The sequence below is a fragment of the Saimiri boliviensis genome, chromosome 3 (assembly GCF_048565385.1).
Source record: "Saimiri boliviensis isolate mSaiBol1 chromosome 3, mSaiBol1.pri, whole genome shotgun sequence".
NCBI classification, from domain to species: Eukaryota; Metazoa; Chordata; class Mammalia; order Primates; family Cebidae; genus Saimiri; species Saimiri boliviensis.
In genome coordinates this window covers 4644332-4671717 of record NC_133451.1, presented here as the reverse complement: position 1 = coordinate 4671717, position 27386 = coordinate 4644332, and the positions used below count along the sequence as shown (strand labels likewise).

Here is a 27386-nt window from a genome sequence, read left to right as displayed (position 1 = left end):
TCCAGCCTGGGTAACAAGAGCGAAACTCCGTCTCAATAAAAAAAAAAAAAAAGAAGAAAAAAAAAGAACACTGGTCCTAGGACGGAGGGTCCACGCTAACCCAATACTGTCTGACTTCCTCTTCACCAGTCACGTCTTTGAAGACCTGATTTCCAAATAAGGTCACATTCCTGGGGACTGAGTCTTGGGGTTAGGACTTCAACATATGTTTCTGGAAGGTGCAATTCACCCTACCAGAGGGGAGCACCAGTATTGGGCCCCACAAGGGACATGGTCTACCAGAGCCGTGACCTGTGGGACCCGAGAAGAAAACTGCAGGTCTCAGGGCTCCCAGCTGGGGAGAAGAAACAGAAACCCAGAGAGAGAAGGTCACATGGAGCCCGGACCCCCGCAGACCAGAAGCCACAGGGCTCCCCCAGCCACGTGACCCTTGGTTGATGACCACTCAGGCACACAGCCCTGCAGAGGACCCAGAAGGCAGCCGTCTCTGACGGTGAGAGCAGCTCTTGTCCTGGGAGGCCAGATGGGTCCTACCAGAAGCCTGGGCCTGGCCTTGCTGGCCTTGCCAGCAAGCTCAAGCCTCTGGTCCCACATCGCCACCACCCCCAGCTGCTGATCAAGCAAGACATCGTGTCCCTTCTTAGCAACTTTGTCACCAGGCTGTGCTTCCCAGAGCTGCTGTGTGGGCATGGGAGGGACGGTTTTGAGGAGGCTTAGTCAGGAGCCTTTGCCTGTGTAACTTACAAAGTGCTTATTTTGCGGGCCTCCCAGTCGGGTGTTCCCTTGAGGTCATGGTGTTGAGTGTCACCGGGTCTTATAGATGAGACACTGTAGGCTCACCAAGGCTAAGAAAGGTGCAGTCAGCTGAGTGGGGCTGGACCCGGCTCCCTGAGATGACCAGAGCAGAGCAGGCCCCACTAGAATTTCTTCTTTCACTATGGCCAACCTGCTTGGAGCAGGAGCTACTAATGGTTTGATAATAATAATAAAATGACTTTAAGGCCAGGTGCGGTGGCTCACGCCTGTAATCCCAGCACTTTGGGAGGTTGAGGCAGGCGGATCACCTGAGGTCGGGAGTTCGAGAGCAGCCTGACCAACATGGTGAAACCCTGTCTCTAAAAAAAAAAAAAAGTTTTAAGAAAATGACTTTAAGTAAAGGAGATCACCCTTGATAATGAAGAGATGACCCCCATGCAATCTGTTGAAGGCATTAAGAGCAAAAACAGGTTTCTTTTCCAGTGGAGAGGAAAATCTGCCTCAAGACTGGAGCACCAACTCCTGCCTGAGTTGCCAACCTGCCCTGCTGCCCTGCAGAGTTTTGGACTTGTCAGACCCTGCAATAGCATGAGACAATTCCCTAAAATAAAACCCTGTTACCTATCAGTTGTCCTTTTTACCTGTCTGCTTACCTACCTACACACCCATTTATTCACCCACTCATCCATCCACCCACCATTCATCCATCTACCACCCTCCACCCATACATTCATCTATCTACCCATCTAGCCACCCACCCATCCACCCATCTAACCATTCATCCACTCACCCATCCAGCCATCCAGCCATTATCCATCCATCCATCCATCCATCCACCTATCAACACATCCTCCCACCCACCCACCCATCCATCTATCCATTCACCCACTCACCCATCCAAGCACCTATCCATCATCCATCCATCCATCCGCCCAGGCATCCATCCACCCAGGCATCCATCATCCATCCATCTATCCATCCATCCATCCATCTGTCCATCCATCCATCCATCCATCCATCCATCCACCAATCCATCCATCCATCCATCCATCCACCCATCCATCCATCCATCCACCCACCCATCCAGCCATCCATCCATCTGTTCATCCACTCACCCACCCAGGCATCCATCCATCTGTCCATCCATCCATCCATCCATGTGTCCATCCATCCATCCATCCATCTGTCCATCCATCCATCCATCCATCCATCCATCCATCCATCCATCTATCCGTTCATCCACTCACCCATCCAGGCACTTATCCATCCATTCATCCATCCATCCACCCACCCATTCATCCACCCATCTGTCCATTCATCCACTCATCCATCCACCCATCCACCCATCTATCCATTCAGCCATCTGTCTACCACTCATTCACCCATCCATGCATCCATCTGTCCATCCACCTACCCATCCACTGCCCTTCCGCCCATCCATCCATCCATTCATCCTTCTGTCCATCCACCCATCTATCCACAACCCATTCACCCATCCATCCATTTACCTATCCACTCACCCATCTAGGCCTCCATCTACCACCCATTCACCCATCTATCCACTGCCCTTCCATCTAACCATCTGTCCATCCACCTATCTGTCCACCACCAGCCCACCCATTTATCCCCCACCCATCTACCCATCCATCGACCCATCCACCCACCTACCCACCCACCATCCATTCACCTATCCATCCATCTACCACCCATCCACCCATCTATCCATCTGCCATCCATTCACCATCCACCCACCATCCATCTGTTTCTATCAGTTCTGTTTCTCTGGAGAAGCCAGACTGATATACTTTCCAAATCTATCCCTGGGCTCCTTGGCACCATGACTTGAAGGCCACTGGCTGAGCTCAGCCTGTCTTAAACTTCTTCCAGCTCCAGAAATGGCACCTGCTGCCACTACATTGCTTTCCCTGACACCTGAGAACCCCCTGGGAGACTTCTCTTCCTGCTCCATCACATCAGTCCAAACCCAGCTCCTGCCTCCAAGTCCTTCCACAGTGTAGTTGGACACAAGTGCGGGTACCTTCTCCAGCTCTCTTTGCTCCTGCTCCCACCACCCCCATTCCTTCTCCTGTAAACAGAGGGATTTGCTAAATCACAGCAAATTCCACCCCATAATACCCCTGCCTGCCAGGAGCCTCCCTCTCCTCCTCTGCCTGGCCAACTTCTCTTCAGTCCTTAAGGATCAGCCCAGGCATAATTTCCTCCTGGAAGTCCTCCCTGGCCCCTGGCAGAATTGGGCACCCCCCAAGGTTCCGTGGGTCCTGGGGCTCCTTCTTTTACAGGCTGGTCTCTTAGGATTGCCATTGTTTCTTTGTCTGTCTTCTTCACTAAATGGTGAGCTTTGAGTACTATGAGCTTCTTTGAAGAAAGCTGAGATTTGAAAGGGCCAAGGTAATGGGCCAGGTAAAGGGTGGAGTGAGAAAATCCAGGAAGCCCTGCATGTTTTACTTGACTTTTTGACTGCATTACCTGGAACATTAAAAATCAAATGCATTTATGTTATTTTGTTCTAAAGAGCATATGGGGCTTCTTACAAAGAAAGCCTTACTATAGAAAGATCTTTTCAAAAGCTTGTAAGAAAACTAGAGTTGAAGAAAACTACGTAGATTAGGAGGAAGTTGGGGCTGAGGTCAAGCCCCATCATTTCTGCTGTGGGCTGTGACACATCCAAGGGCAGCCCCTCCTTCCTCTCTGCAAAGCCCGGCAGCCCCAGCAGAGAGAGGAACAGGGTCAGTTACGTAATTCTCTGTATCCACAGGATTAGAAGAATTGCTGAGGAGAAGCGTACTTTCCAAGCCTGAGACTTGAAGAAACTGCCTCTTAAGGTCCTGTGGGGCGAGTCCAGTCTGGCTTCCCCCACGGCCCACAGCAGTATGCATCTCAGAGCACCCCTTCTCCTAATCATCCCTTCCTTCCTGTCTCTTTGTGTTACTGGATGCAGAGGTCTGAGGGCTTATTGTGCATGCAGTAAGTGATGAGCAAACATCTAAAAGGAACCTAGTTGTGTAATTAAGTGGTATTTTAAACATAAAAGTTACCCATAATTTCATGGAAAAAATATGTGATCATCTACATTTCTCAGGATGCCAACATGAATGAGGTTTTTTTTTTACTTTGCTGCCTCCTGGTGGCAGTGTAGCCTAATTGCAGGCATAGTATCGAGTGGAAATCCTCTTCTTCCCAGTGGTGACACTCAGACTGTGAAAAGTGGGCAGACCCTGCCCTCATCAAAGAGCACTCAAACATCTGCCTTCAGCCAACACAAAGGGACAGAAGGGAAGGGGTAGTTTCATGTAAAATCTTTAACCACTTCCCTTCCTGATTTCTGTCTTGGGTTCAGAGGATGTGCAGGCTTGTAAGAGTGATCTCATTAGGCATACGAGTGTGGAGAAGGGGGGGCAGCCAGTCAGACATGCTGTAGTCTCTGTCTTTGGGTGGGTTGTTTACTTCACTCCCATTTCCCCTGCTCCCTGCTTTCTTATAGCACCCCAATTTTTATGCAGGAGCCACAACATCTACCCCATGCAGTCCCTGGATTTCTCAGTAAGTGATTGACTCCACATACAGCTCAGAAGGTTTTAATGAGTCTAAGGATGACCCCAGAGACAGGCTACATCAGTCAACATCTCCGAACACAAAGATTTGCTCCAGGAAAGGCATATGACCCAATTTGGGCCAATGGGGCGTGGCAGGTGACTTGCTGAGAAAGGCTGGAAAGAACGTCTCCTGACCTTCAGGAGAGAGCTTGGAAGCTGCCCTCTCTCCTGCTTTGGATATTGCAGTGTGGGATGTATGCCAGGGACAGCTTAGGCAATTTTGTCTCCATGCGGGAAGTGAGCCTGAGAGGGAATCCAATTGTAAAGAAGTGGTCTCTGAGCCCTGGATCTAGCCAGTCCTGAGGCCCACCTGCCTCTAGACTTCCCAGTCCATGAGACAAGGAAGACTTTCTTGAACCAAGTCCAAAGTATTCACTTGAACTTGAATACTTTGTTATTTATAACACTCCACAAATTCCCAACTCATCAGTGTTTGTGATGTCACTGAAATGAATGCCAGCAGGCTTAAGTGTCCTTGGCATGGTCTCCCTCAAAATACCATAGCATTTGGATTGCTTTTAGTTCAGGCAGCAGAACTCTGCATGAGGCCCTCACCTTCTCCCTGGTCTGGCGAATGTGCTCGGGGGATTCCTGAGAGCTTCTGGCTTCCCTGACCGCTCTTCAGAGCTGGAAAGAAAGATGACACCTCCCAACTCTACTTCAAGGAAGACTCGGGAAGAAAGGGATCTCCACTGTGTGTCAGGGAGCCTCCTTGGCATCCACCTCGCTGAAAGATGGAAGGAGAAATACGTCCAGTGCAGAGTGAGCCTCTGGATCAAGCCAGTTCCCCACCCAGTGCAAACTGGCAAAAAGTCTTGCAAAGGGATAGAATTGTCTCTGCAGCCTCCTGGGAGGGGTCTCAGATCGAGTGTCCCACTTGGCAGCAAAGATGGTGAGATAATGAGCCCCTGACCATGGGGCCCACTTGTCCTTCTACACCCCCATCTCAGGCAGCTGCTGGCTGCTAGAATGACCCACCCAAGGCTCAGCCTTCTGAGCTGTGCGCTGAGGGCTGGCTCCTATTTCCCAGGACACAACACGTGCACCAAGCCAACGGGCAGTGCACAGGGCCTGGAAGCAAAGGGCAGATGCTCTGTCCTCTGCGGGGACCTCCGTGTAACCTTTGTGCTTCAGTCTTGAGCTTGTTGCATCAGAGATCTGGGTTCGGGGTAGGAGGATGGTGACGTTTCTGCCAAGGGAAAGAATAAAGTCCCTGTTGAACCCGTTGAACCCGAAACTGACTCATCCCAATGTACAGGAAGGCAATGAGAAGTTCCTCCACAGGGAGGGAGTGGGCAGAAGGCAGCAAGTGTCCCTTATTGCCATGAGAGCAGGGAGGACGGAAGAGCCTCAGCCCGGAAGCTTCACTGGGGTGTTTCTAGATTCTTCCATGCCCAGTGATACTGGAAAATAGGAAATTACGACTACTGACCAGCAGACACGATTGACTCAGGCCTTAGAGCTGGGAATATGGGCCACCGAGCCTGAGCAATGGGCTCTCCAGGCGGGACATGCTGATGGGCACGGTGGAAGTGGCAGTATGGGATGTCTTCCAGGGACAGCTTGGTGGAGGAGATGATGGTGTCCGTGATGGCCCTAGGATCACCCACAGCCGTGGGGCCGGGGCTTGCCTGGCTGTCCCTCCTGGGCAGCTGGAGGCCCCGTGGTGGGCAAGCCTTTCTGAGGGCAGGAGCAGGGGAGCCACATGGGGGTGGATGGTAGGGGCACCTGAGGAGGAGCCTTCCCATCGCCTGGGCCACGTGGGGAAACCAGCAGGGCAGAGGTAGAATCTGACCCCACCGCCGCCTTGGCCATCTGCAGACTCTCCCTCTGACTCCATCCCCGGCTTCGCTGACAGCTGACATGGAATGCTCTTGGGGCTTCCAGGCACCCCAGCCTGGCCCTGAGAGGGGACTGGCAGCCACAGGGCACAGGAGCCTATGAATACATGGCCTCCTCTTCCGAGCTGCAAGTGGACTATTTTTATTTTTATTTTGAGATGGAGTCTTACTCTGTCGCCCAGGCTGGAGTGCAGTGGCGTGATCTCAGCTCACCACAACCTCCGCCTCCCAAGTTCAAGCAATTCTGACTCAGCCTCCTGAGTAGCTGGGATTACAGGTGCCTGCTACCATGCCCAGCTAATGTTTGCATTTTTCATAGAGACGGGGTTTCGCCATGTTGGCCGGGCTGGCCTCAGAATCCTGACTTCAAGTGATCCTCCCACCTTGGCCTCCCAAAATGCTGGGATTACAGGCGTGAGCCACCTCGCCCGGCCTGCAAGTGGACAATTCTAAACCACGTTCTGCTCGGCTCCTCTGACGATCCTGGCTGTCAAGCCCCAGGTACCTGCAGGACACTGACTGGACAGTGCCTCTGGGCCGCCTCCCTCCCGTTTCCCTCTCTCCAGCCCCACTCCTGTGATTCTGGGCCCTTTAGAAATAAACTTTCTCTTCTGGAACAGGGTCTCTAGCTCTGCCTTCCAGAGAGGGGTGTGGGCGGGGAACCAGCTTGAGGCGGGGAAGGAGCAGGGAGCAGGGAGCAGGGAGCAGGGAGCAGGGAGCAGGGACCCAGGCTGGCGGGCAGATGCCCAGGAACCTCAAATGCCAGGCTCAGACGCTGGGCTCCTGGGGCTCTCAGCACATGAAAGTGGCCGAGTCTTTGTGCCTGAGCTGTCTGAGTAACTGCAATCGCAGGCTGGACCCAGGAGAGGATGGAGAGCCTGATGCAGACCGTGGACACCCACGCAGATGCATCGGGAGAGAGAGAGAGAGGGAGGGAAGGAGAAAGACCCAGAGAGGAAGAACAGGGTGACGTGCGACATGACAGGGGCAGAGCCTTGGCTGGGAGGAGGCAAGACGGTGGCTGGATGTGCAGGGTCGGCCCCGCTGCCCCGGCCGGCCTGGCTCACTGTTCTCCCCAGGACGGTTGGGGCGGGACCGCTTTGGATGCCAGGGGCAGACGGTGGCTTCCTTCTAAGGATGGAGGCTGGAGGGCACCGGAGCTCTTTGTTCTCAGGGAATCCTTGAAGAGAAAGGCTGGAGGGAAGGAAAAATCAAGAGAAGTTTCACTGTTAGCCTCCTGCCCTGAGCAGTCTGCCCTCGTCCCAGCTGCTGCGAGGCAGCCGTGGGAGGGCACGCTGGGGTCCCGCTGAGCAGGAACGCCCAGGACCTGCAGGGCCAGCGTCGCCACAGTCCTGCTGCCACTCCCTCGCCAGCCTCGCTCCTCTCGTCTTCACGGTGGGCTTGTTCGCACGCGGCTCGCGGGCTGGCAGTGACGGTTTCATGGGGCGATGAGCACGAGCAGGCGCTTGGGAGACCGGCCCCGCCCACGCAGGCAGGTGGCAGGAAGAGGGGCTCCCCAAGCCCGCAGACTCTGACAGCTCAGCTTCCTGGGAGTCCTTCCCCTCCCTGCTGTGTCCTCCAGCCTGGGACGTCACGCAGACAGGCAGCTGAGAGCTCCCAGCTCACCCCCGAGCTGGGTATGCTTCAGGGTCTGACCCTAACGAGGGTCCCAGGCGGTGCCCCCACGGGGCACTCCTGACCTGGCTGCAAAGCAGTCAAAGCTGCACAGACACAGGAACCCAGGCACACAAAGCAGACAGCACAAGGACCGGACGCCCGAGCCCTTTCGCCAGCTCTGTTGCCCGCCGGGAGAGACACCGGATCCACGTTTTTTGAAGAAGTAATGGAATTGCCTTTCATTTTTGCAGGGGTGGGTGGGTAAATGAACGGCCGCACAGGATAAAACTCAGAATGGTGAGAACCGAAACAAGGTAACCGTTACTATAGATAAAGGTAAAAAGATAATAGTGCTGAAGCAACAGCATGGCCACATGAACACCCTCCTATGCCAGGCACACACCTTCCCTTACGCTACTTAGCATCCTTCACCGAGGCTGCACCACCATCGCCCTGGCACAGATGGGGAACCTGAAGCCGACTCGGGGGAGGGGCCTTCCCGGGGTCATGGAGCTGGAGTGGCAGTGCCAGGGCCAGAGACCGGGCCTGCAGCACGTTTTGAGGGCACACAGCGGGTTACAAGTTGTTCTGCCAGGGCGAGTCTGCGTTCCGGAATGTTCATCCACTGCCCACCTGTGCCCTTACTCCTGGGAAATCACTCCCCACAGCTCATTAACCTGGGCCCTCTGCTGCAGAGCACACCCCAGGAACTCAAGCTGCCTGCTGCTGCCCGTGCCCAAGGTGGCCACACCTGCCCCTCGGAGCTGGAGGCCAGGAGCAGAGGTGCCAGCCAGTCTGGCAGAGAGGACTTGGCGGGCAGGGCCAGAGATGTGGGAGAGCGGCCATCATAGCCCACGCCTTAGCTATGCCCTGCACCCCTCTCTCCTGCCTGTCTCGGGGTCTCTGGGGCCTGCTCCTGGCCTGTAGCCTCCCCCAGGCTGGGTTTCCTGTCGTGGTGCCACAGCCATGGCGGAAGACACCCCCAAGGAGTCAAGTATGATGGTGGGGTGCAAGAGACCCAGGCTGCGTCAACCGGACCGCCCCACACCCTGACCAACTGTGAGACCCAAGTATTCCCTGAGTCCTCGCGGCTTCCCCTCCAGAAAAGGGAGCTGGTATTGGCCTTGCCGGGATGGCAAGGGGCAAATGGCATAGGAGAAGGGGACCTCAAGGGAGTTGTGCAATAAGCTCCCTCAGGCCAGGAGCTGGAGGTTTTAGATCCATTGATCCACTGGTTCAGTGACGTCTGGAACTTGGGTGAAAAGGCAGGCTAGGGAAACTGAGGACTCCGGCAGTCAGAGATGAGTGGGAGAAGAGAGAGCGGGGCAGGGCCACCACAGGTATGTGCCATCCCATCGACCCCTGACCCACTTCACAGCTGGGACACCCAGGCTCAGAGAGGTTGAGTGCTCTGCCTAAGGCCACACAGCCAGCTTTTGGTAGAGGCAGAAACACCGAGGTGAAGTACTTTCTAATCCCGGTGTCTTTAGTGGATTGGGTGGACCCAGGGGGCCTGGCAGAGCATCTTATCACATCACTGTCATCCCCGTCCTTCCGGAAAGTCAGGCTCTATCTATTATTTGCTCTCCCAAGGTACAAACAGGCCTGGGACCTTCCTGTGTTTCCGTATTCAAAAGAGAAGCTGCCTTTCCAGGGGCCGCAGGGGAGGGAGTGGATGCTAATGCAGCAACAGGGACGGGACGAAGGCCTGACCCCAGAGCAACCCTCAAGTTACTGAGTGTCCTTTGTGCCTTCACCCACACGACCTCCTCCCAGAAGAGCCGGAGGCTGCTAGCTCCACTTCACACGTGAGAAAAGCAGGCACGCGAGGCCATGCCCTCCCCAGTAGGCAGCAAATGGCCAAGTAGGAGCACAGAGCGTAAGTGTGCTTGGCACACAGTTACAGTTGGAATCATTAATTTCCTTCATTGAATCACAAACAGTGCTTCCGTGCAGGCTGGGGAGGAGGGCAGGTTGAAGCCTGTATTTTTTTAGTGGCTTAAAACCGCATTCATTTTTGCAGTTTCTGTGGGTCAGGAATCAGGTGCGTTTGGCTGAAGGTCTCTCAGGAGGTTGCAGTCAGGGTCGGCAGGGTCTGTGGCCTCATCGGCAGCTTCACTGGGGGAGGATTCACCTCCCGCCTGCTCATGCATGAGCCCCATTTCTGAGATGAACAAACTGAGGCTTAGAGGGGTTAAGGGTCTGATTCCAGAAAATACAGCTGGAAGCATCAGGGCCAGGTGAATTATCAGCTTGTGCAGAGACACGGGGTCCTGGTGGAAGCAGCTCCTGGGGCTTCCCAGGGCATGGAATCCACTCTGAGACGGAGTCTTGCTCTGTCACCCAGGTGGGGTACAGTGGCGTGATCTCCGCTTACTGCAACCTCCCCCTCCTGGGTTCAAGTGATTCTCCTTCCTCAGCCTCCTTAGTAGCTGGGATTACAGGCATGTGTCACCACCCCGTGCTAATTTTTGTGCCTGCTCTGTCTTTGCTGGCAGCTGCCGCTGCGGGTCCCCAGAGCACACTCCTCAGACATCAATCCATCCCAGCTGGGCCAGGCCTTTCTGTGATCCTGTCCTGACCTCGTAGCTGTCTCCCAGGCTCAGGCGGTGCAGCTGCCCAGGGCAGCACCCTGGGCTTTGGTGGAGGTGGGGTGCACTCCCAGTGTTGTGGCGGGAAGGCCTCTGTCCTGGCTACATCAAACCATTTCCTGTGTCCGTCCAGGCCGTGGGGCCAGAGTGCCTGGGCCATCCCCACATTCTTCCCACTCCCCAGCAGGAGATGCTGGGATCGCCCCACCCCCTCGTTGTCTGTCAGCTCGCCCCTCTAGAGTGAAGCCCGAAGCCCCCACCTGGCAGGCTACGCTGGTGATCAGACGGGGCAGCCCCCTGGAGTGGTGGCTGAGGCTGCACGTGGGGGACGCGCCCCTCCACTGCAAGGGATCCCTGCAGGTTCTCTGCCATGCGATGGTGGGCACTACCGCATGCTTAAGGATGGGGGAATCTCGCAGCTGGAGAGAGCCGGAAGAAGGCCAGACCACCACTTCCTGGGCAAGCCATGCCCCTCTCCCATCCATGGAAGGAGATGGTTTAGGAACGTGCCCTCGGGGCGCTCCACTGAGGGGACGCACAGCGGGGGCTCTTAGCCCAGCGCCAGTCCCAGACCAGAGCTCCATCCTGGGTGCCGCTGTTGTTCTTCTGATTTTCCGCTAGAGGGCACTGGCGGGTCGGGGCTGAGACTCCCTGGGCCTGTAAATGTCAGAGGAGCTGTAGAGGCTGGTGCTCTGTCTACACAGGACGACTGACCTGCTCAAAGGTACCAGGGAGAGCTGCCCCTGGCTCCCAGGGCCCATCACACGCTTGTTCACAGTGGGCGCTTGTGGGGAGACGCACCACAGACAGGTACTAGCCTAAAGGATTGAGAGCGTGTGGGGGGTGTCGGGGGTCCCGTGCCAGGGGCTGCTGAAGACCGGGGCTCAGGAGCACCCCTGCAAGGCGTGCTGTCCTTGGACTGGACCTGGGGCTCTGGGCCCCTGCAGACCGACACGTCTTTCGTCTATAAATTTTCCCGGAAACACTTTCCTCCGTAGACTTGCGCCCACAAATGGCTTTTATGGTCACACTAATCACATTACTTCTGACTGCAAAAATCATCGTTTTCTGATTTTAAAAGCAAGTGCCTGGAAAATACAGAAAGAGGATAGTGACTATTTCGTGACTTCGACCTGTCACTCTGATGACGGCCACAGATGTTTCCACGTTACTCTGTTCAGCTTTTTTCTTGAGAGCGTTTTTGGAAGCGCGATGTTTTGCGATCTCGCCTGCCTCAGAGAATACATTGAGACCGTCTCCCACGTGGTTGCCGGTCGCTCTCAGCGGCTTCTGACTCTCTGCTGGGCTGGGCGGACCCCTGGTGTCAGGGTCCAAGCTGGCTTTGGGGAGGGTGAGTCCTGGGGAGAGGTGAGGTCCAGCTCCGTGGCCAGGTCAGAAGAGGGCAGTTCAGGTCCTGTGTGATCGCGGCATTGTCCGCCCCACTCCCCAGCCTTTCTTGTGTGAAGCTGAGATTCCCCGATGCGGGGGAGTCCCACCATCCCTGCCCTGCCAGAGCACCCACCTTGCCTTTGCTCTCTCTGGGTCTTGCTCTGGCCTCAGGGAGCACTGTTTATCCCAGAGAGAAACAAAGGAACCGCCCGCCCACTGCCGCTGTGGGGCTCAGCTTCTGCTGCCTGGGGCCTTGGTCTATCAGCGCCGCCGTGATCTGGGATCTTCCAGCCTCTCGTGGGCAGCCTTCACGAAGGGGGTCATGCCTGCCCCTTCACTCCCTCACTCTCCCTGTGAACTCCTCCTGGCTGCGGGAGACGCGCCTCCCAGGGCCCCAGTCAAATCTCCGTCTCCCTCTGGGCTAGCAGGGTGGCCTGGTCGGCACTGTTAGGATCAAGAATGACGGAAAGATGCCGGGCGCGGTGGCTCAAGCCTGTAATCCCAGCACTTTGGGAGGCCGAGGCGGGTGGATCACGAGGTCAAGAGATCGAGACCATCCTGGTCAACATGGTGAAACCCCGTCTCTACTAAAAATACAAAAAATTAGCTGGGCATGGTGGTGCGTGCCTGTAATCCCAGCTACTCAGGAGGCTGAGGCAGGAGAATTGCCTGAACCCAGGAGGCGGAGGTTGCGGTGAGCCGAGATCGCGCCATTGCACTCCAGCCTGGGTAACAAGAGCGAAACTCCGTCTCAAAAAAAAAAAAAAGAATGACGGAAAGAAGGTGCCCTTGGCTTTATTTATTTCTAGAAGCGTCTTAGAGAATAAGACAATATGTTTAGGACTTAGGTGACTCGTGTGAATTCTGGCTCCACAGGGCCAGTGTCCAAGGCACAAGGAGCCACACATATTTTTGTTTGTTTGTTTGTTTTTAGAGACAGGGTTTCCCTCATAGCTCACTGCAGCCTCTAACTTCTGGGCTCAAGCGAGCCTCCTACCTCAGCCTCCCAGCTAGCTGGGACCTCAGGTGCGTGCCACCATGCCTGGCTAATTTTTTGTAGAGATGAGGTCTCAGTACATTGCTCAAGCTGGTCTCAAACTCTTGGGCTCAAGCAATCCTCCTGCCTCAGCCTCCCAAAGTGCTGGAATTACAGGCGTGAGCCACCGTGCCTGGCCTCACACACATCTCGTCCACATCAGTGAAGCCCCCTTGGCATGCGAATTCTGAGTCCATCACGTTAGATTAAAAGGAAGTGGCCAGGAGGCTGCCGCAGTGTGGACGCTCCTGTGTTAGGGAGCTCTCCTGGCTCACTGCAACTTCCGCCTGTCAGGTTAAGCGATTCTCCTGCCTCAGCCTCTCCAGTCGCTGGGACTACAGGTGTGTGCCACCATGCCCGGCTAATTTTTTTGGATTTTTAGTAGAGACGAGGTTTCACTGTGTTAGACAGAATGGTTTCGATCTCCTGACCTTGTGATCCGCCCGTCTCGGCCTCCCAAAGTGCTGGGATTACAGGCCTGAGCCACCGCGCCCGGCCAGGAGTTCTTGACAATGAGAAGGGAGCAGAGATGTCTCTCATCAGCTCTCACACAATCCCAACCCCGTCAGCCCGCCAGAGGTGTGGGGGTGTCGGTGGAGAAGGGAGATGCCTCCTCACAGTCTGGCAGGTGGGGAGGCGCCTGCTGGGTAACTCAGCCCCGTGCCCTCGCTGGAAGGTGCACAGAGCGTGCCCAGCCCTGCCCTCCCAGATGCAGACAGGGAGACTGAGGCTGGGGTTTTAAATGCAGCCTCCTGACACAGCTCGGCCCCAGGAGATGACCTGATGGGCTGCAGAGGGCAGAGGTCAGAACCTCTGGCGCAGAAGAGCTCCAAGTCTCTGGCGACTTTAGCCGTGGGAGGTGCCTGGACGCAGACCCAGCTTGGGGCCTCCAGAGCAAGAACGTGTCCAAGCTGCTGGGCTGCTCAGACCCCGTCTCTGCACTTGGAAATGGGGGCGGCTGCACAGACCTCACTGCGGGGTGGGGTGCGGTGACACCCAAGTCAGAGGCACAAAGAGAAGCAGCCAGCGACGCCCCCAGTCCTCGTCAGGCTCCTGACCTGCAGAGCACCCATGGCAGAGAGCAGCCTGGGACTCACCTCCTCCCGGCCCCAGGGCCTGGCCTCCCTGGTCTAGAGGCCAGGGCACACACCCGTGGCCGCCAGGGGCTTGGAGCCCTCTGGGAATTCCAGTGCTCTGAGCAGGTTCCTGAGGACGGAGCCACTGGGGCTCAGTCAAAGCTCGGCTCTGGCAGGGCATCAGTCAGCAGGGACCTCCATGTGGCTATGGGGTCAGAGAGCTCACCCCATGAGCAGCAGATCCTCAGCGCCTGCTGTGGGCAGGCTGAGAATGTCACCCCACGTGGCCAGGCCTCCTAGATTTTCAAGAACAACAGGATGTCTACCAGCTTGATTGCTGGAAACACACTGGGAAGTCTTTAAATCTCACACCAGCACACCGAGGGCCACTGACGGAGGGTGATGCTCATGGGAATGTGAGCTCCCAAGGTGGGGCCTGTCAAAAGCCCCTGGTCCTGGAGCAGCGCCCAGCGGATGTGGGGTGAAGGAAGCCTCTAGTGTGAGGGACAGGGCAGAGACCCGTGACTGTCATTACAGATTGCAACGAGCAGGGCGTTATAGAGGCAAATTTGCTGCTCTCCTAATTAAAAGCAAAGAAATATGCCAAACAATTCATACCTCACTCATTCATTCACACAGATAACAAGAACTGCATGGACAGCTCCCGCCCAGCCCTGAGGACTGGCTCAGACCCCGCAGCCCAGCACTGCCCCTGTCCCGACTGAGTGACAGTGTAAGTCACTTGGCAGGACTGGGACAGGATCACCAGGATCCCTGATAAAAATACACGCCAGGGGTGTGTGTGTGTGTGTGTGTGTGTGTGTGTGTGTGCATGAATGTACATGGGTCTCTCTGTGTGCATATATGTATATATGTGTGTATATATATGCGTATGTGTGTGTATGTGTGTGCACAGGTGTGTGTATGTGTATGTGTGTATATATGTGTGCATGTATGTGTACATATGTCTGTGTGTGCATGTGTGTGAATGCACCTGTGTGTATGTGTATGTGGTGTATGTGCACACGTGTGTATGTGTATGTGTGTGCATACATGTATGTGTATGTGTGTACATGTGTGTCTCTGTATACATGTCTGTGTGCATGTGCATGACTTGTGTGTCTGTATATACATGTTTGTGTGCATGTATGTACATGTGTGCGTGCACATGTGTATGTGTGTGTGCATGTGTGTATGTGTGTGCATGTGTGCACATGTGTGTCTGTGTCTGTGTGTGTCTGTGTGTATGTCTGTGTGTGCATCTGTGTGTCTGTGTGTGTCCGTGTGTGTGTCTGTATGTGTGTCCATGTATGTGGGTGTCTGTGTGTATCTGTGTCTGTGTGTCTGTGTCTATGTATGTCTGTGTGTTTGCATGCGTGTGTCTGTGTCTGTGTCTGTGTCTGTGTGTCTATGTCTGTATCTGTGTATGTCTGTCTGTGTGTGTCTGTGTGTGTGTCTGTGTTTCTGTGTATGTATGTCTGTGTACGTGCATGTGTGTGTGTGTGTCTGTGTCTGTGTGTGTCTGTGTGTGTCTATGTCTGTGTGTCTGTGTGTGTATCTGTGTCTGTGTGTGTGTGTCTCTGTGTGTGTGTCTCTGTGTGTGTGTCTCTGTGTCTGTGTGTGTGTCTCTGTGTTTGTGGTATGTGTGTGTAGGGCATTGCTTTAAGCGCTGAACATTTAGTAACTCATTTATTCCTCATAAATGCCTGATGAGGTAGGCCAACTACACATCGTTCTTCAGCACAAAGACCAGGCATGGGAGGCACAGAGAGGTTAAGAAAGTTGCTCTTTGTCACACAGCCTGTCACAGAGGCTGCGCCCAGCTCCCAGGGGCTCAGGGGCCTGTGGAGGGCAGGGAAGCCCCTGTCTGTCAAGGCCCTGGTGAGCATCTGGAGGGAGAGTTGCTATTTGGAGCAGAGGTTCCCAGAATCACCTGATGAGAAACATCGCCTGCGAACTTGGGAAAAAAATCCAGATTTCCGGGCTCCCCGCCCTCCCCGGGAGATCCTGATACGGGGGTCTCCAGTCAAGAATCTGAACCTTTAAGGACGTCCCAGGTGATTGTATCTCGAGCAAGTTTGGGGACCAGTCCCTCTAGACACCACATGAGAGGCGCTGTCCATCCTTGCTGGCCTTACACTGGGCGCCCCGGCACACAAGAGGTGCTCAGCAAATGTTTACCTGACTCCCAGCTAGCTGCTGTGAAGGCCCAGCTGCAGAAACCAGGCCTGGGTGGTTTCATCCCAGGGGAGCAGGGCCTGGTTCCTAGGGCCCAGCCTCTCTCGGCTCTGAGCAGGGGCAAAGTGGGCGGTCGGAAATTCCCAAAGCCCTGGGCAGACTGGGCCGGGCCGGGCTGGGCGGGGCGCACCTGTGGCAGGCTCCCTGCGGCAGCTCCTCCCCACCCTGCTTGGGGCTGACAGTTCCAACAGCTGATAAGGAGGAGGAAGGTCAGAGGCGACCGCCCTTCCCGGGGTGGGATGGGCGGGCTGCAGGAACACAGCCAATGACTCAGGGCTGCCGCCCAGGTCATCCGATGGGAGCCCAGAGGCCAGGCTCACTGAACACCTTCCTGCCCGGGCCGGGTGCTGGGCCGCGCGGCTGTCCTGAGGAACCGTGAGAGCTGCGAGGGCTCTGCAGCAGGTGGTGGAGCCAGGATCCAGCCTCCCATCCTCCCGTCCCTGGCAGGGTAAGTTCCAGAGTGTTTCACCGGGTCTGTGCCTGGAGAGGCTTCCCCACTCCCCGAGGCTAAGGCCCCAGCCCCATCATCACCTGGCTCATTCCCAGGTGAGGCTGGAGGGGGTGTTCACTTGGCAGGGTGCACCCAAAACTCGCCTGGCCAGGAGCAGCAGGGTGGGTGCTGCCTCAATGGGGTTCCAGGGGAAGGGCCAGCCTGGTGTTCCCATGTATGAGAAATGGGCCAGGAGCCTGAGGAGTGGAGCTGGACGCTGTCGGGGTGGCAGGGTGAGGTGGGGGCGCTGCGTCCCCAGGATCCTGATGACGGGGCAGGCAGGGTGCCTGGTGGAAAGGTGAGGGCCCAAGAGGCTGTGCTGGGGGTTCTGGTGCCGGCTTGCCACTGACTGATCCCATGCTCGGAGCCTCAGTTTCCCTGTCTATAAGATGAGGCATGGGTGTTGGTGCCCAGGGCAGTGTCTGCACGTGGCCAGCAGCCATAGTTGATGGTAACAGTCAGTGCTGGTGACCTGGAGGGACCAGAGTCATGCTCCCCCCACCCCGTGCCTCATGCTGCCCCAGCCTCCCCCTATACCAGTGCCAGGGGTCTCGGAGGGGTTCCAGTGGCTCCCTGCGTCTCTGAATCCTCAGTCCCCCTCATGGGGCCAGGGTCCCCACCTGCCACTGGGGATGAGGCCACCTTCTCCCAGGGCTAGACCTGGGAGTGGGTTTTGAAGGAGGCAGAGGCTGTCGGGGCAGTGAGGAGAGGCACGGGGCCTGACCCCGAGGAGGGCAGAGGAGAGGCTGCCCTGGGGATGAGGAGACTCCGTGGCTCCGGGCAAAGTGTGGGGCCTCTGTCAGCCTCAGTGTCTCAGCATGCCACCCACCTGGGGACCTTGCCTCCCTCTCCTGCTGAGGCTGTGGAATGATCCGAAGCTCTCTGTGGCAGCAGCAGCCCCGGGCAAGTTCTGTTCACCAGGAAGAAGCCCGTCCTCATCCTCATCCTCCTTTACAGAGGAAGCCCGGGGCTCAAGGTGGCAGAACTGGCCGGGGATCACAGGCGGGTCCCGCCTGGGGCTAGGCTGCCCTTCCAAAGGCCTGCCTCGGTTTCCTGGTGCTTCGGGGGCAATACCCAGAAACTGGCCCTGCCCCAAGTATCTCTGTGATTAACTCATTCCGTGGTACAGTGGAGGGAGGCGTGGCCCGGGGAGGCTCCTGGGCTGTCCCAAGGTCCATGGCAGGCGGCCCCAGGGTGTCACCCAGGCAGGCAGCTCCAGGCCTGGCTGAGATCCCGCTGAGACGCTGGAGTGTCTTTAGGCCTTAAAAGTTCACTCCCCAAACACATCAAACTTGTTCCACCCTACGGGGACTTTTTGTTTCTTTGTTTATTTTAGTAGACCGAATTCTTTGGAATCCTTTTAGGTTTACAAAACAGTCAGGAAGACAGTTCAGAGAGTTCTCATAAAACCCCACCCAGCTGCCTCTATTATTAGCATCCTACCTCGATGCGGTACATTTGTCACAACGAATGAGCCAATACCCATGGCTCGTTCCCAAGTGCAGCTCACACGTGACTCGGATTTCGTTTGTCTTCACCCAGTGCCTTCGTCTGCCCCAGGACCCCACGCTGCACTGAGTCCCCTCGTCTCGCTGGGCTTCTCCGGGGTGTGATCGCTTTTCAGACTTTCCCTGGTTTTGCTGGCCTTGAGAGTTTTGAGGAGTGGTCGGGATTCTGTAGAGTGTGCCTCAGTTGGGATTTGTCTCGTTTTTCTCATGATTAGACGAGTGATTATGGGTTATTGGGGGACAGAGCTCCAAGGCACAATGCCATGCATACCACACGGTGCCAAGGCCACACGCTATCAGCAGGACTCCCCACTGTTGACCCTGACCCTGGCCACGTGGCTGAGGGGTGCTGCTCAGGTTTCTCCCTGTAAATGTTCCCTTTTCCTCCCTTCCCTCCGGTCCTCTCTGGAAGGAAGTCTCTGCGTGCAACGTAAGAGCAGGAGTCCTGGTCCCCGCCTTCAGAGTGGAGCCGCTCCAGCAATTATTTGGAATTCTTCTGCCCAGACAATTGGCCCCTCACCTTCCATTTACTCATTCATTCCATTGTCGATTTATTTGAGGACGGATTTGTGGATCTCTGTTTTACATTTTGGGTTATAATCAAATTCTACCTTATTTTTGCTCAAATTACTTTAACTCTTTCAGCCAGCTCCGTGTCCCTTTGACATGTGAGATGAGATGTCACTCCTTCCCCCATGCAGGCACGGACTCACTCTCTCGGCACCCCAGGCCGGGCTCAGCTTGACAGTTGCCTGGCCCAGTCCTAGAATCCGCCATTTCTCCAAGCAGGACTAACTTTTGTTGCTGGGGAAAGGTATTAGAAACTCAGATCTATTTGGGTGCTAGGCATGCTTACTGCTGTATGGACATCTTTTCTTCCTTAAAAAAATTTTTTAAGTGTTTTTATTTAGTTTTAGTTTTAATTGTTTTTTTTTTTTTTTTTTTAGCATCAAGCCTCAATGTATTGCCCAGTTTGGCCTCAAACTCCTGGCCTCAAGGGAGCCTCCTGCCTTAGCTTCCTAAGCTGGGACTACAGGCGGATGTCTTTACTTTCTCTCCCCCCTCCCCCCTCCCCCCTCCCCCCTCCTCCCCTTCCCCTCCCTACCCCTTTCTTCCCTTCCCTTCCCTTCTCTTCCTTCCTCTCTCTTTCTTTCTTTCTTTCTTTTTGAGACAGTCTCACTCTGTCGCTCAGGCTGCAGCACAGTGGGGCTATCTTAGCTCACTGCAACCTCTGCCTCCCAGGTTCAAGCAATTCTCCTGTCTCAGCCTCCCAAGTAGCTGGGATTACAGGTGTTTGCCACCACACCTGGCTAATTTTTTGTATTTTAAGTAGAGATGAGGTTTCACCATGTTGGCTAGGCTGGTCTCAAATTCCTGACCTCAGATGATCCACCCACCTTGGCTTCCTGAAGTGCTGGAATTACAGGCGCGAGCCACCATGCCTGGCCAGATGTCTTTTCTTTAAGGCCATCTCAGCTGCCAGAGCATGAAGGCCTCTATATGTGCACTCACCGTGTCTACATGCACGTCTGAAAGTCTGCTAGATGCAACATCTGTATCTCTGTGAGGTTAAATGTGAGTTCATCCTGACGTCTCCAGCTCAAATCTGTTATGAGCAGGTGGATTCCAGCCTCCTTCCCACTGGCAATCTGTAGCCTCCAGCTCCAACACTGGGAAAGCTGGCTTTCGCCATCAGCCCTTCATTGATGTAACGGTTCTGTTCCACTCTACATGTACAGAAGCATCCGAATGGCTGACCCACACCCCTGTGGGAGGCAACTTTATTTATTTTTTTTTTGAGACAGGCTATATTGCTCTGTTGCCCAGGCTGGAGTGTAGTGGGTGAGCATGGCTCTCTGCAGCCTCCACCTCCCAGGCTTAAATGATCCTCCTGGCTTAGACTCATGAGTAGCTGGGATTATAGGCACATGCCACCATACCCAGCTGATTTTCTATTTTTTGTAGAGACAGGGTGTCATCAAGTTGCTCAGGTTGGTTTTGAACCCCTGGGCTCACGTGATCCTCCTGTGGTCTCAGCCTCCCAAAGTGCAGGGATTACAGGTGTGAGCCACTGCGCCCGGCCGGAAAGCAGCTTGATCGGCCAGAGCACAGCGGTCTGTGGGCTCCTTTCGCCTTCAGTTTTACAGACTCAGTGTAACTTCCTTCCTCCCACTTCAATGAGATTGTCGTATACCGCTGTGATACAGTTAATCGTTCTGTCACATTTCACATTCATCCTGGGATTCCCCTGTCCTCCTAAGTATTTTAAATATCATTTGCATACATTCAGGCAAAGTGTCTTTTGGGAAATGGAGTCAGGTATCCACGGTCACAGCGTCATCCAGAACAGTTCCAGCTCCCTGAGAACTCCCCTGTACCCCACCTACCCAGCTCCCCACTGCCGTCAATACACTCATCCTCCCGCGGTTTTTTTCACAAGTGCAAACAGATATAAATGCGTCGGAACCCCACTTTCAGACGTAAAAGGTAGCAGATTCTCTGCATCTTGCTTTTTTTCTGCTGAACGTGTCTCAGGGGTCTTTCCTCGTTGACACTCAGAGAAAGCCTTGGTTCTGTGTTGCCGCTGCTGGCTCCCCGTTGTGTGGCTGGAGTGTGATTTACCTGACACTCAGGTTATTTCCCAGGCATTGCTGTTAGAAATGAGCCGTACGGGCAGCCTGGTAGCATGCCATTTCAGAGGTCGACAGTCATCTGCAGGGTAAACTCCCAGGAGCGGGGTTGCCGGGCAAAGCACCGTCATGGCTTTATGAGCATCGGTCATCGGCCCTCAGATCGGCCCCGCTGGCACCGTGCTCTCCGCAGCCTGCCCAGGGTGTGCCCCTGGGTTCCCGTGCGGCCACTGCAGGCGGTGCCACAGGGTCCCTGGGGGTTTTCTTGCACTCCCTGCAGGGGAGAGATTGAGCAACATTTCCTACATTTTAGGGCGATGGACAGGAGCCGTCTGCGCCCGCCCCTCGCTGTTTTATTGTGGTGGGGTCTGTCTTTTCCTCTGGGGCTTGAAGCAGAGGTCGGTCAGCTTCTCTGGAGAGGCCGAATGAACAGCAGCTGCTGGGGCCAGCCTGACTCTGAGCCATGACCAGCAGCAACATTTGCTTCTTGTACATTAAAAGTAAAGGGACCGAGGAACATCAGGCAGACCCCAGTGCAAGCACAGTCACAAAGAAACCTGCCAGTCCTCCCCAGAACCGCCGAAGTCAGGAAAACAGGGACATCTGAAAAACCATCCCGGCCAAAAGGCACCCAAAGACACCAGGCAGTGAAACCAGACGTGGCGCCCCCCGCGAGCTCCTGGCTGGGGCAGAAGACAGACGCTAGCGGGGAACTGAGGAAGTTGAGTGTGAATTGTAACAATAGCAGGTCCAGGTGGCTTTATTGACTGTGACGGGTCATCGCGGGGGAGGCTGGGGGGAGTTTATGCCAATGCTCTGCACTGGCTTCCCAACTTTTCTATCTACTTTTTTTTTTTTTTTTTTTTTTGAGACGGAGTTTCGCTCTTGTTACCCAGGCTGGAGTGCAATGGCGCGATCTCGGCTCACCGCAACCTCCGCCTCCCGGGTTCAGGCCATTCTCCTGCCTCAGCCTCCTGAGTAGCTGGGATTACAGGCACGCGCCGCCATGCCCAGCTATTTTTTTTGTATTTTTAGTAAAGACGGGGTTTCACCATGCTGACCAGGATGGTCTCGATCTCTTGACCTCGTGATCCACCCGCCTCGGCCTCCCAAAGTGCTGGGATTACAGGCTTGAGCCACCGCACCCGGCCCTCTATCTAAATTTTTAAAATGAAAAGTGTAGATGAAAAACACGCTTTTAAAAAGCCGGGTGTGGTGTCTCACGCCTGTAGTCCCAGCTACTCAGGAGGCTGAGGCAGGCGAATTGCTTGAACCCAGGAGGTGGAGGTTGCAGTGAGCCGAGATCGCACCATGGCACTCCAACCTGGGTGACAGAGCGAGACTCCGTCTCAAAAAATAATAATAAATAATAAAGTAAAAAGCCACTTGAGAGAGTGAAAACAGCCAAGATTGTCCTCGGCGCTTGGTGGTGGGTGCCCACAGCACAGCAGCACGTCCCCAGGGCCTGCTTGTTCCGGCCCAGTGCGGCCGTTCTCTCCGGGGAGCCACAGTACCTCTGTGTCCCCACCTTAACCTCAGTCCCACGGGGCAAGGACTGTCGTGCCATTACTTGCATAGGGTGACTTCGGGGAAGCGGCTTAGCTAAGGCCCCCTGTTAGCAAGAGGTCAATCTGGAATTTGGGTAACTCATCCGTGTCGAACGCTGAGCATGGGGCCAGGGCAGGCGTCGGATGCTGGCTAAGTGCCTACCATGTGCCAGGCCCCGAGCTGGGAAGGCTGAGCCCCATCCTCACAGCACTGGCGTGAGGACATGGGAGGCGCATCGTCACAGCACAGTGACAGGAGATGGCAGCGCCCAAGCGAGGTGGGGGCGGAGGAAGAAGTAATCTCCTCCCCTTCTCCCCGTCCCTCCCAGAAGCCGGAGCAACCCAGAAGGACTCCCGGTGGAGGTGGTGGCCAAATGGGGTGTGGAAGGATGAGTAAGAGTTTGCCAGGCAGCCCTGGGAGGAGGCAAGCCCTCCACGTGTGGGGATGTGCAGGTAGCCCCCTGTTCTGAGGGAGTGTGGGGTGGGCAGTGAAGCCGCAGAGGCCCGAGGAGCCCCCGAGGCATGCCTGCCCAAGCTCGGGTCTCTCCCGTCTACCCACCAGTTCCTGCCCGTGTCCCCCCCCCACCCCGCCCCCACCAACCATAGGAATGTGTGCTTCAGTTGAGGAAACTCCCTGGGCCTCTCCTGCCTGCCCTCAGGTTCGTGATTAGAATCTAAAACCCAAGATGGCTGAGGCCGGCGGCCACTTTGGCAGGAGCCCTGTCAGTCCCTAACAGAGCCCAGCGACTGCCTGGGCGCAAGCTCAGACCCCCGGCCTGGACAGCCTTTGAACTCTTGATCCCTATTGACCAAAGGTGGGTGCCTGGTGAGGCCCGCTACCCTGTCCTGCAGCTCGGCCCCCTCCATGGTAAGAGAGGGCCAGGGGTTGGAGGTGCAGACCCCCCTCACCGTGGCTCCTGCTCCCCCTCCGCCCCCTCCCACTCCCCTGTCCAGCCCCGATCGCTGTGCCTTTGCCCACCCTGGGACTCCTGCCCGAACTTCCCGTGCCCTCTCTGACACCTCCCATCCTTCAAGGCCCTGCTCAAATGCCACTGCCTCCAGGAAGCTTTCCCTGACTGCCAAGCACAGTTACTGTTCTCACTCGTACCCTCTGCCACCCAGCGCCACTCCCGTTCCACATGCTCAGTTGGCTTTGTCTGAGGTGTTTCTCATACTAGACAGGGGCTATGGGTTTGGGGGAGGAAGACCGTGAGAGCGAAGCACACTCCTGCTCACATCACAGCGAAGACACCTGTTATCAACAGGCCTCGTCATTGATGCTGTTGACCCCGGTCACCTGACTGATGGGTGTTGGTCGGGTTTCCCCATTTCCACACTGTCCTCTGTGGAAGAAAGCCACCATGTGCAGCCCACGTCAAAGGAGGGGGGTTCATGCTCTGTCCCCAACCTAGGGTAGTTGGAATTCTGCTGCTGGGGGTCTGTCTCTTCTCCCCATTTACCCGGCTTATCCCATCACTTATTTGTGCCCATGGGGCTTACGCATATTTGTTTTCTATCTGGGGTTGACATCACTCCCCCTTTACCTGTGTTTTGTTGCTCAAATTGTCCCAGCTTTGGCCACTGGGAGCTCTTTCCGTCGACGCCTGTGTCCCTTTGTCATGGTTCCATCATTTTGGGGATCTACTGATTCATTTAACTATGGATCACACTTCCGTAATTCCTGGTGCTACAAGGCACTCCAGGCCCAATGTGTTTATTTCCTGTCAGGGAATGTGTATTTCACGAATATTTCACGTGCGGAAATATTCTGCAGACTGCCTCCTCCAGGCAGCCTCCCCAGCTGTCTACAGGCAGGACCGGGGGTGTGCAGTGCTCCCTTCGGCCTGCCCCTCTGCAACGGCTGCTCTGACCGAGCTGTCCTATCTGGTTCCTCGACTGTCTCCACCATGAGGCTGAGGCTGGGATCTCTAGAGGGTGGCAGGCACCTGACTCATCCATGCTGGGTGCTGAGCACGGGGCAGGGCCAGGTTGGGCAGGCAGGCTGGACCTGGGCGATGCCTCCTGCTGATGCCGCCCGGCTGAATAGTAATGACTACGACTGCTCCCCTTGGTGGAGCCGTCCTCTGCGCCATCAGGTGCTGGGCCTGGGCAGTGCCCGTAAAGCAGCTCCCCCAGAGGCTTCGAACCCGGGATTCAGAATCTGCTGTCCATCATCGGGTTGCAGCCCAGCATGGTCTGTGCTTGCCAGTGGGGGAGTCTCTCTGTACCCATCGTGTGGCACCTGGACCACTACGCCACCCTTGGTGACCAGGGAAGGGCTATGCCAGGGTAGAGGGGGTGAGGCATGTGTTCATCCTGCAGCAAGTGAGGGTAGACCCAGGGACCCACACCTGGCTGGGCGCCAAAGTGGTGGGCCACGCCCCTATGACGCTGCCTGGGAGACACCCCAGCTGGTCAGCAGGCACGTGAGGCGGCAGCTGTGGACACTGGCCTAACAAGGGACTACTGCCTGGAGCCTGCACTGGGCACCTGTCATGAGGCACCCCCTCCCTGTCTCTCCAGTGTCCCGGGGGAGGTGCAGCCAGAGTGTGGCCAGATCCTGCTAGGGACTGCTCACGGGGACATGTGGCTCACCACATGAGGCGGGAGAGCTCGAGCCCTACCTGGGGCAAGCCCGTGCCCGCTCCAAGCCGGTCGTTCCCTCCCACCAGCTGCCCACACAGCTTTGCCACAGCGGAAGTGCACCTGACTGGGCTCTGTCTGGGAGAGGTGAACCCTGCTCAGAATTCATGGGGCTGTTGGCTCCCACCTGGCTTGAGCAGCCCAGCCCCCGTCACCAGCACTTGGTTTGTTAGTCATTCGGCAAACGCTTGCAGAGGGTGGAGTGGTGCTGGGCATGGGGCCCACAGAGAGCAAGGCCCACCAGTGCCCTCCGAGGAGGAGCCCGCAGTGCAGGGGACCTGCTTAGGAAGCAAGGGACGGTGCTGGATGATGGCCCCGGTCCCAGGACAGGCGGAGCGTGCTCAGGCTCTCCAGGGCCCAGGGCAAGGGCTGGCCAGGCTGGTGGCCAGGGTAGACCTCTCTGAGGCCAAGCCCCGAGGTCACAGCTGGAGGAGAAGGGGCGGCAGGAAGCACTGGGGTGCAGATTCCAGGGCAGGCGGCGGGGGTGTGGAACAGCTCAGGGTGGTCACAGCCCGATGCGGGGTGGGGAGGGGGAGGGGAGGGCAGAGTGAGGCTGGCAAGGGTGGCTTGGATATAAACAGGTGGGGAAAGAGAGGGGTCATGGGCCAAGTGCCTTGTGGTGCCATCTACTAAGGCGCAGGGCAGGGGAGGGGCAGTAGGTGTCCAGTTTGGACAGGTGGTCTCTGGGCTGGCTACCGGCCATCAGAGAGGCGGACGGTGGCGCTGGCGTGGGCCTTCAGTCTGAGCTGGAACCTGAGGACCTCAGCCAAGGCAGATGGTTCTGAAGTCCCCGCCAGCATGAGCTCCCCACACAGAGTGTGGCCCTTGGAGAAGGCGTGACTGTGAGGGAGGAGGAGACTGGGAGGCGAGAGAAGGTGCCCAAAGGGTGAGGTTCTCGGGCGGACCAGTGGCCCTGAGAGGCCGGGAAGAGGCAGCTGGGAAGGGACTGCTGGGCTTGCCCACGTGGAAAGCCTGGTGACCTGCGCATGGGTGGTTTGGGGGAGCATGGGGGCACATCGATTCGAGGCCAGGAAGTGGGGCGGGGAAAACAGCACTTGAGGGTTTTGGGGAGGTGGCCAGGCAGTGCAATGGGGCTGTCCCAGCATGGCCGCAGGTGCCTGCGATTGTCAGCATACCCCCACCACGCCCCCAACCCCCCTCCCCGTGACATCTGGCCCAGTCCAGGAATCCCCCTCGGGGCCCTCCGCCCCTCCGCCTGCAGTGAGTCAGCCTTGGAGCCTGGAGCTTCCCGGAGGTGGGTCCCAGCTAGGAGGATTCACTCCTTAGGAGGAGCTGGGAGAGTGTGTGCCCGGGCTGCGTTAATGTTTGTGTTAGCCAAGGTCAGGATCGACCCCTGACCTCAGGCTCTGCAGAATGCCGGGAATTCCAGCTGGGTCTCACCCCTGAGTCAGGAAAATTGGGGCTCTGAGGAGTTCGGGCCTATGAGATCGGGGGTCCTGTATCTGTAAGCTGGGATCTGTGTCTCCAGACTCCTGGCAGAATGCCCTCCTCGCGGCCCCTGCCATGTGCCCTCTCCTGCGGCCTTCTCATCTGTGCACCCTCTCTGGGTCATCCACACCGCGCCAGCCGGCTGGTCCACCAGTGTGTTTCTGAGACTTGGCCTCTTCTGGCTCTAGGATGTTTTTTTGGAGACAGAACCTGGCTCTGTCGCCCTGGCTGGAGTGCCGTGGTGTGGTCACTGCTAACTTCAGCCTCCGTCTCCTGGGCTCAAGCAATGCTCCCGCCTCAGCCTCCCGAGCAGCTGGGGCTACGGGCATGTACGGCCATGCCCAGCTAATTTTTTGTATTTTTTTGTAGAGACAGGGTTTTGCCATGTTGCCCAGGCTGGTGTCCAACTCTTGGACTCAGGCGATCCTCCTGCCTCGGCCTCCTAAAGTGCTGAGATTGCAGGCGTGAGCCACTGCGCCCAGCCCTGGCTCTGTGATCCTAGCCTCCCCCCGCACCTCTGTTCCTCATGGTTTTTTTTTTTTTTTTTTTTGGAGACGGAGTTTCGCTCTTGTTACCCAGGCTGGAGTGCAATGGTGCGATCTCGGCTCACCGCAACCTCCGCCTCCTGGGTTCAGGCAATTCTCCTGCCTCAGCCTCCTGAGTAGCTGGGATTACAGGCACGTGCCACCATGCCCAGCTATTTTTAGTATTTTAAGTAGAGACGGGGTTTCACCATGTTGACCAGGATGGTCTCGATCTCTTGACCTCGTGATCCACCCGCCTCGGCCTCCCAAAGTGCTGGGATTACAGGCTTGAGCCACCGCGTCCTCATGGTTTTAAAGGCAGAGATGCTGGCAGGAGCTGAGGAGCTGCCATGGGGCCCTGAGGGAGGCAGGGAGGGCGCTCTGGTCAGCTTCCTCCAAGAAAGGAAGGTCCCTCTTCTGAAAGCTCCGCTGGGGAA

The 27386-nt window shown here is 56.2% G+C and overlaps 1 protein-coding gene across 1 annotated transcript in view; it reads left to right on the top strand.

Moving 5' to 3' along the window:
* The first annotated feature begins 16495 nt into the window (after positions 1-16495).
* SH3TC1 (SH3 domain and tetratricopeptide repeats 1) overlaps positions 16496-27386 on the top strand; it is a 64963-nt gene continuing 54072 nt past the window's right edge. The window contains exon 1 of the mRNA XM_039468049.2: positions 16496-16606. The gene's annotated coding sequence lies outside the window, so the exon portion shown is untranslated. The remainder of the gene's footprint in view (positions 16607-27386) is intronic.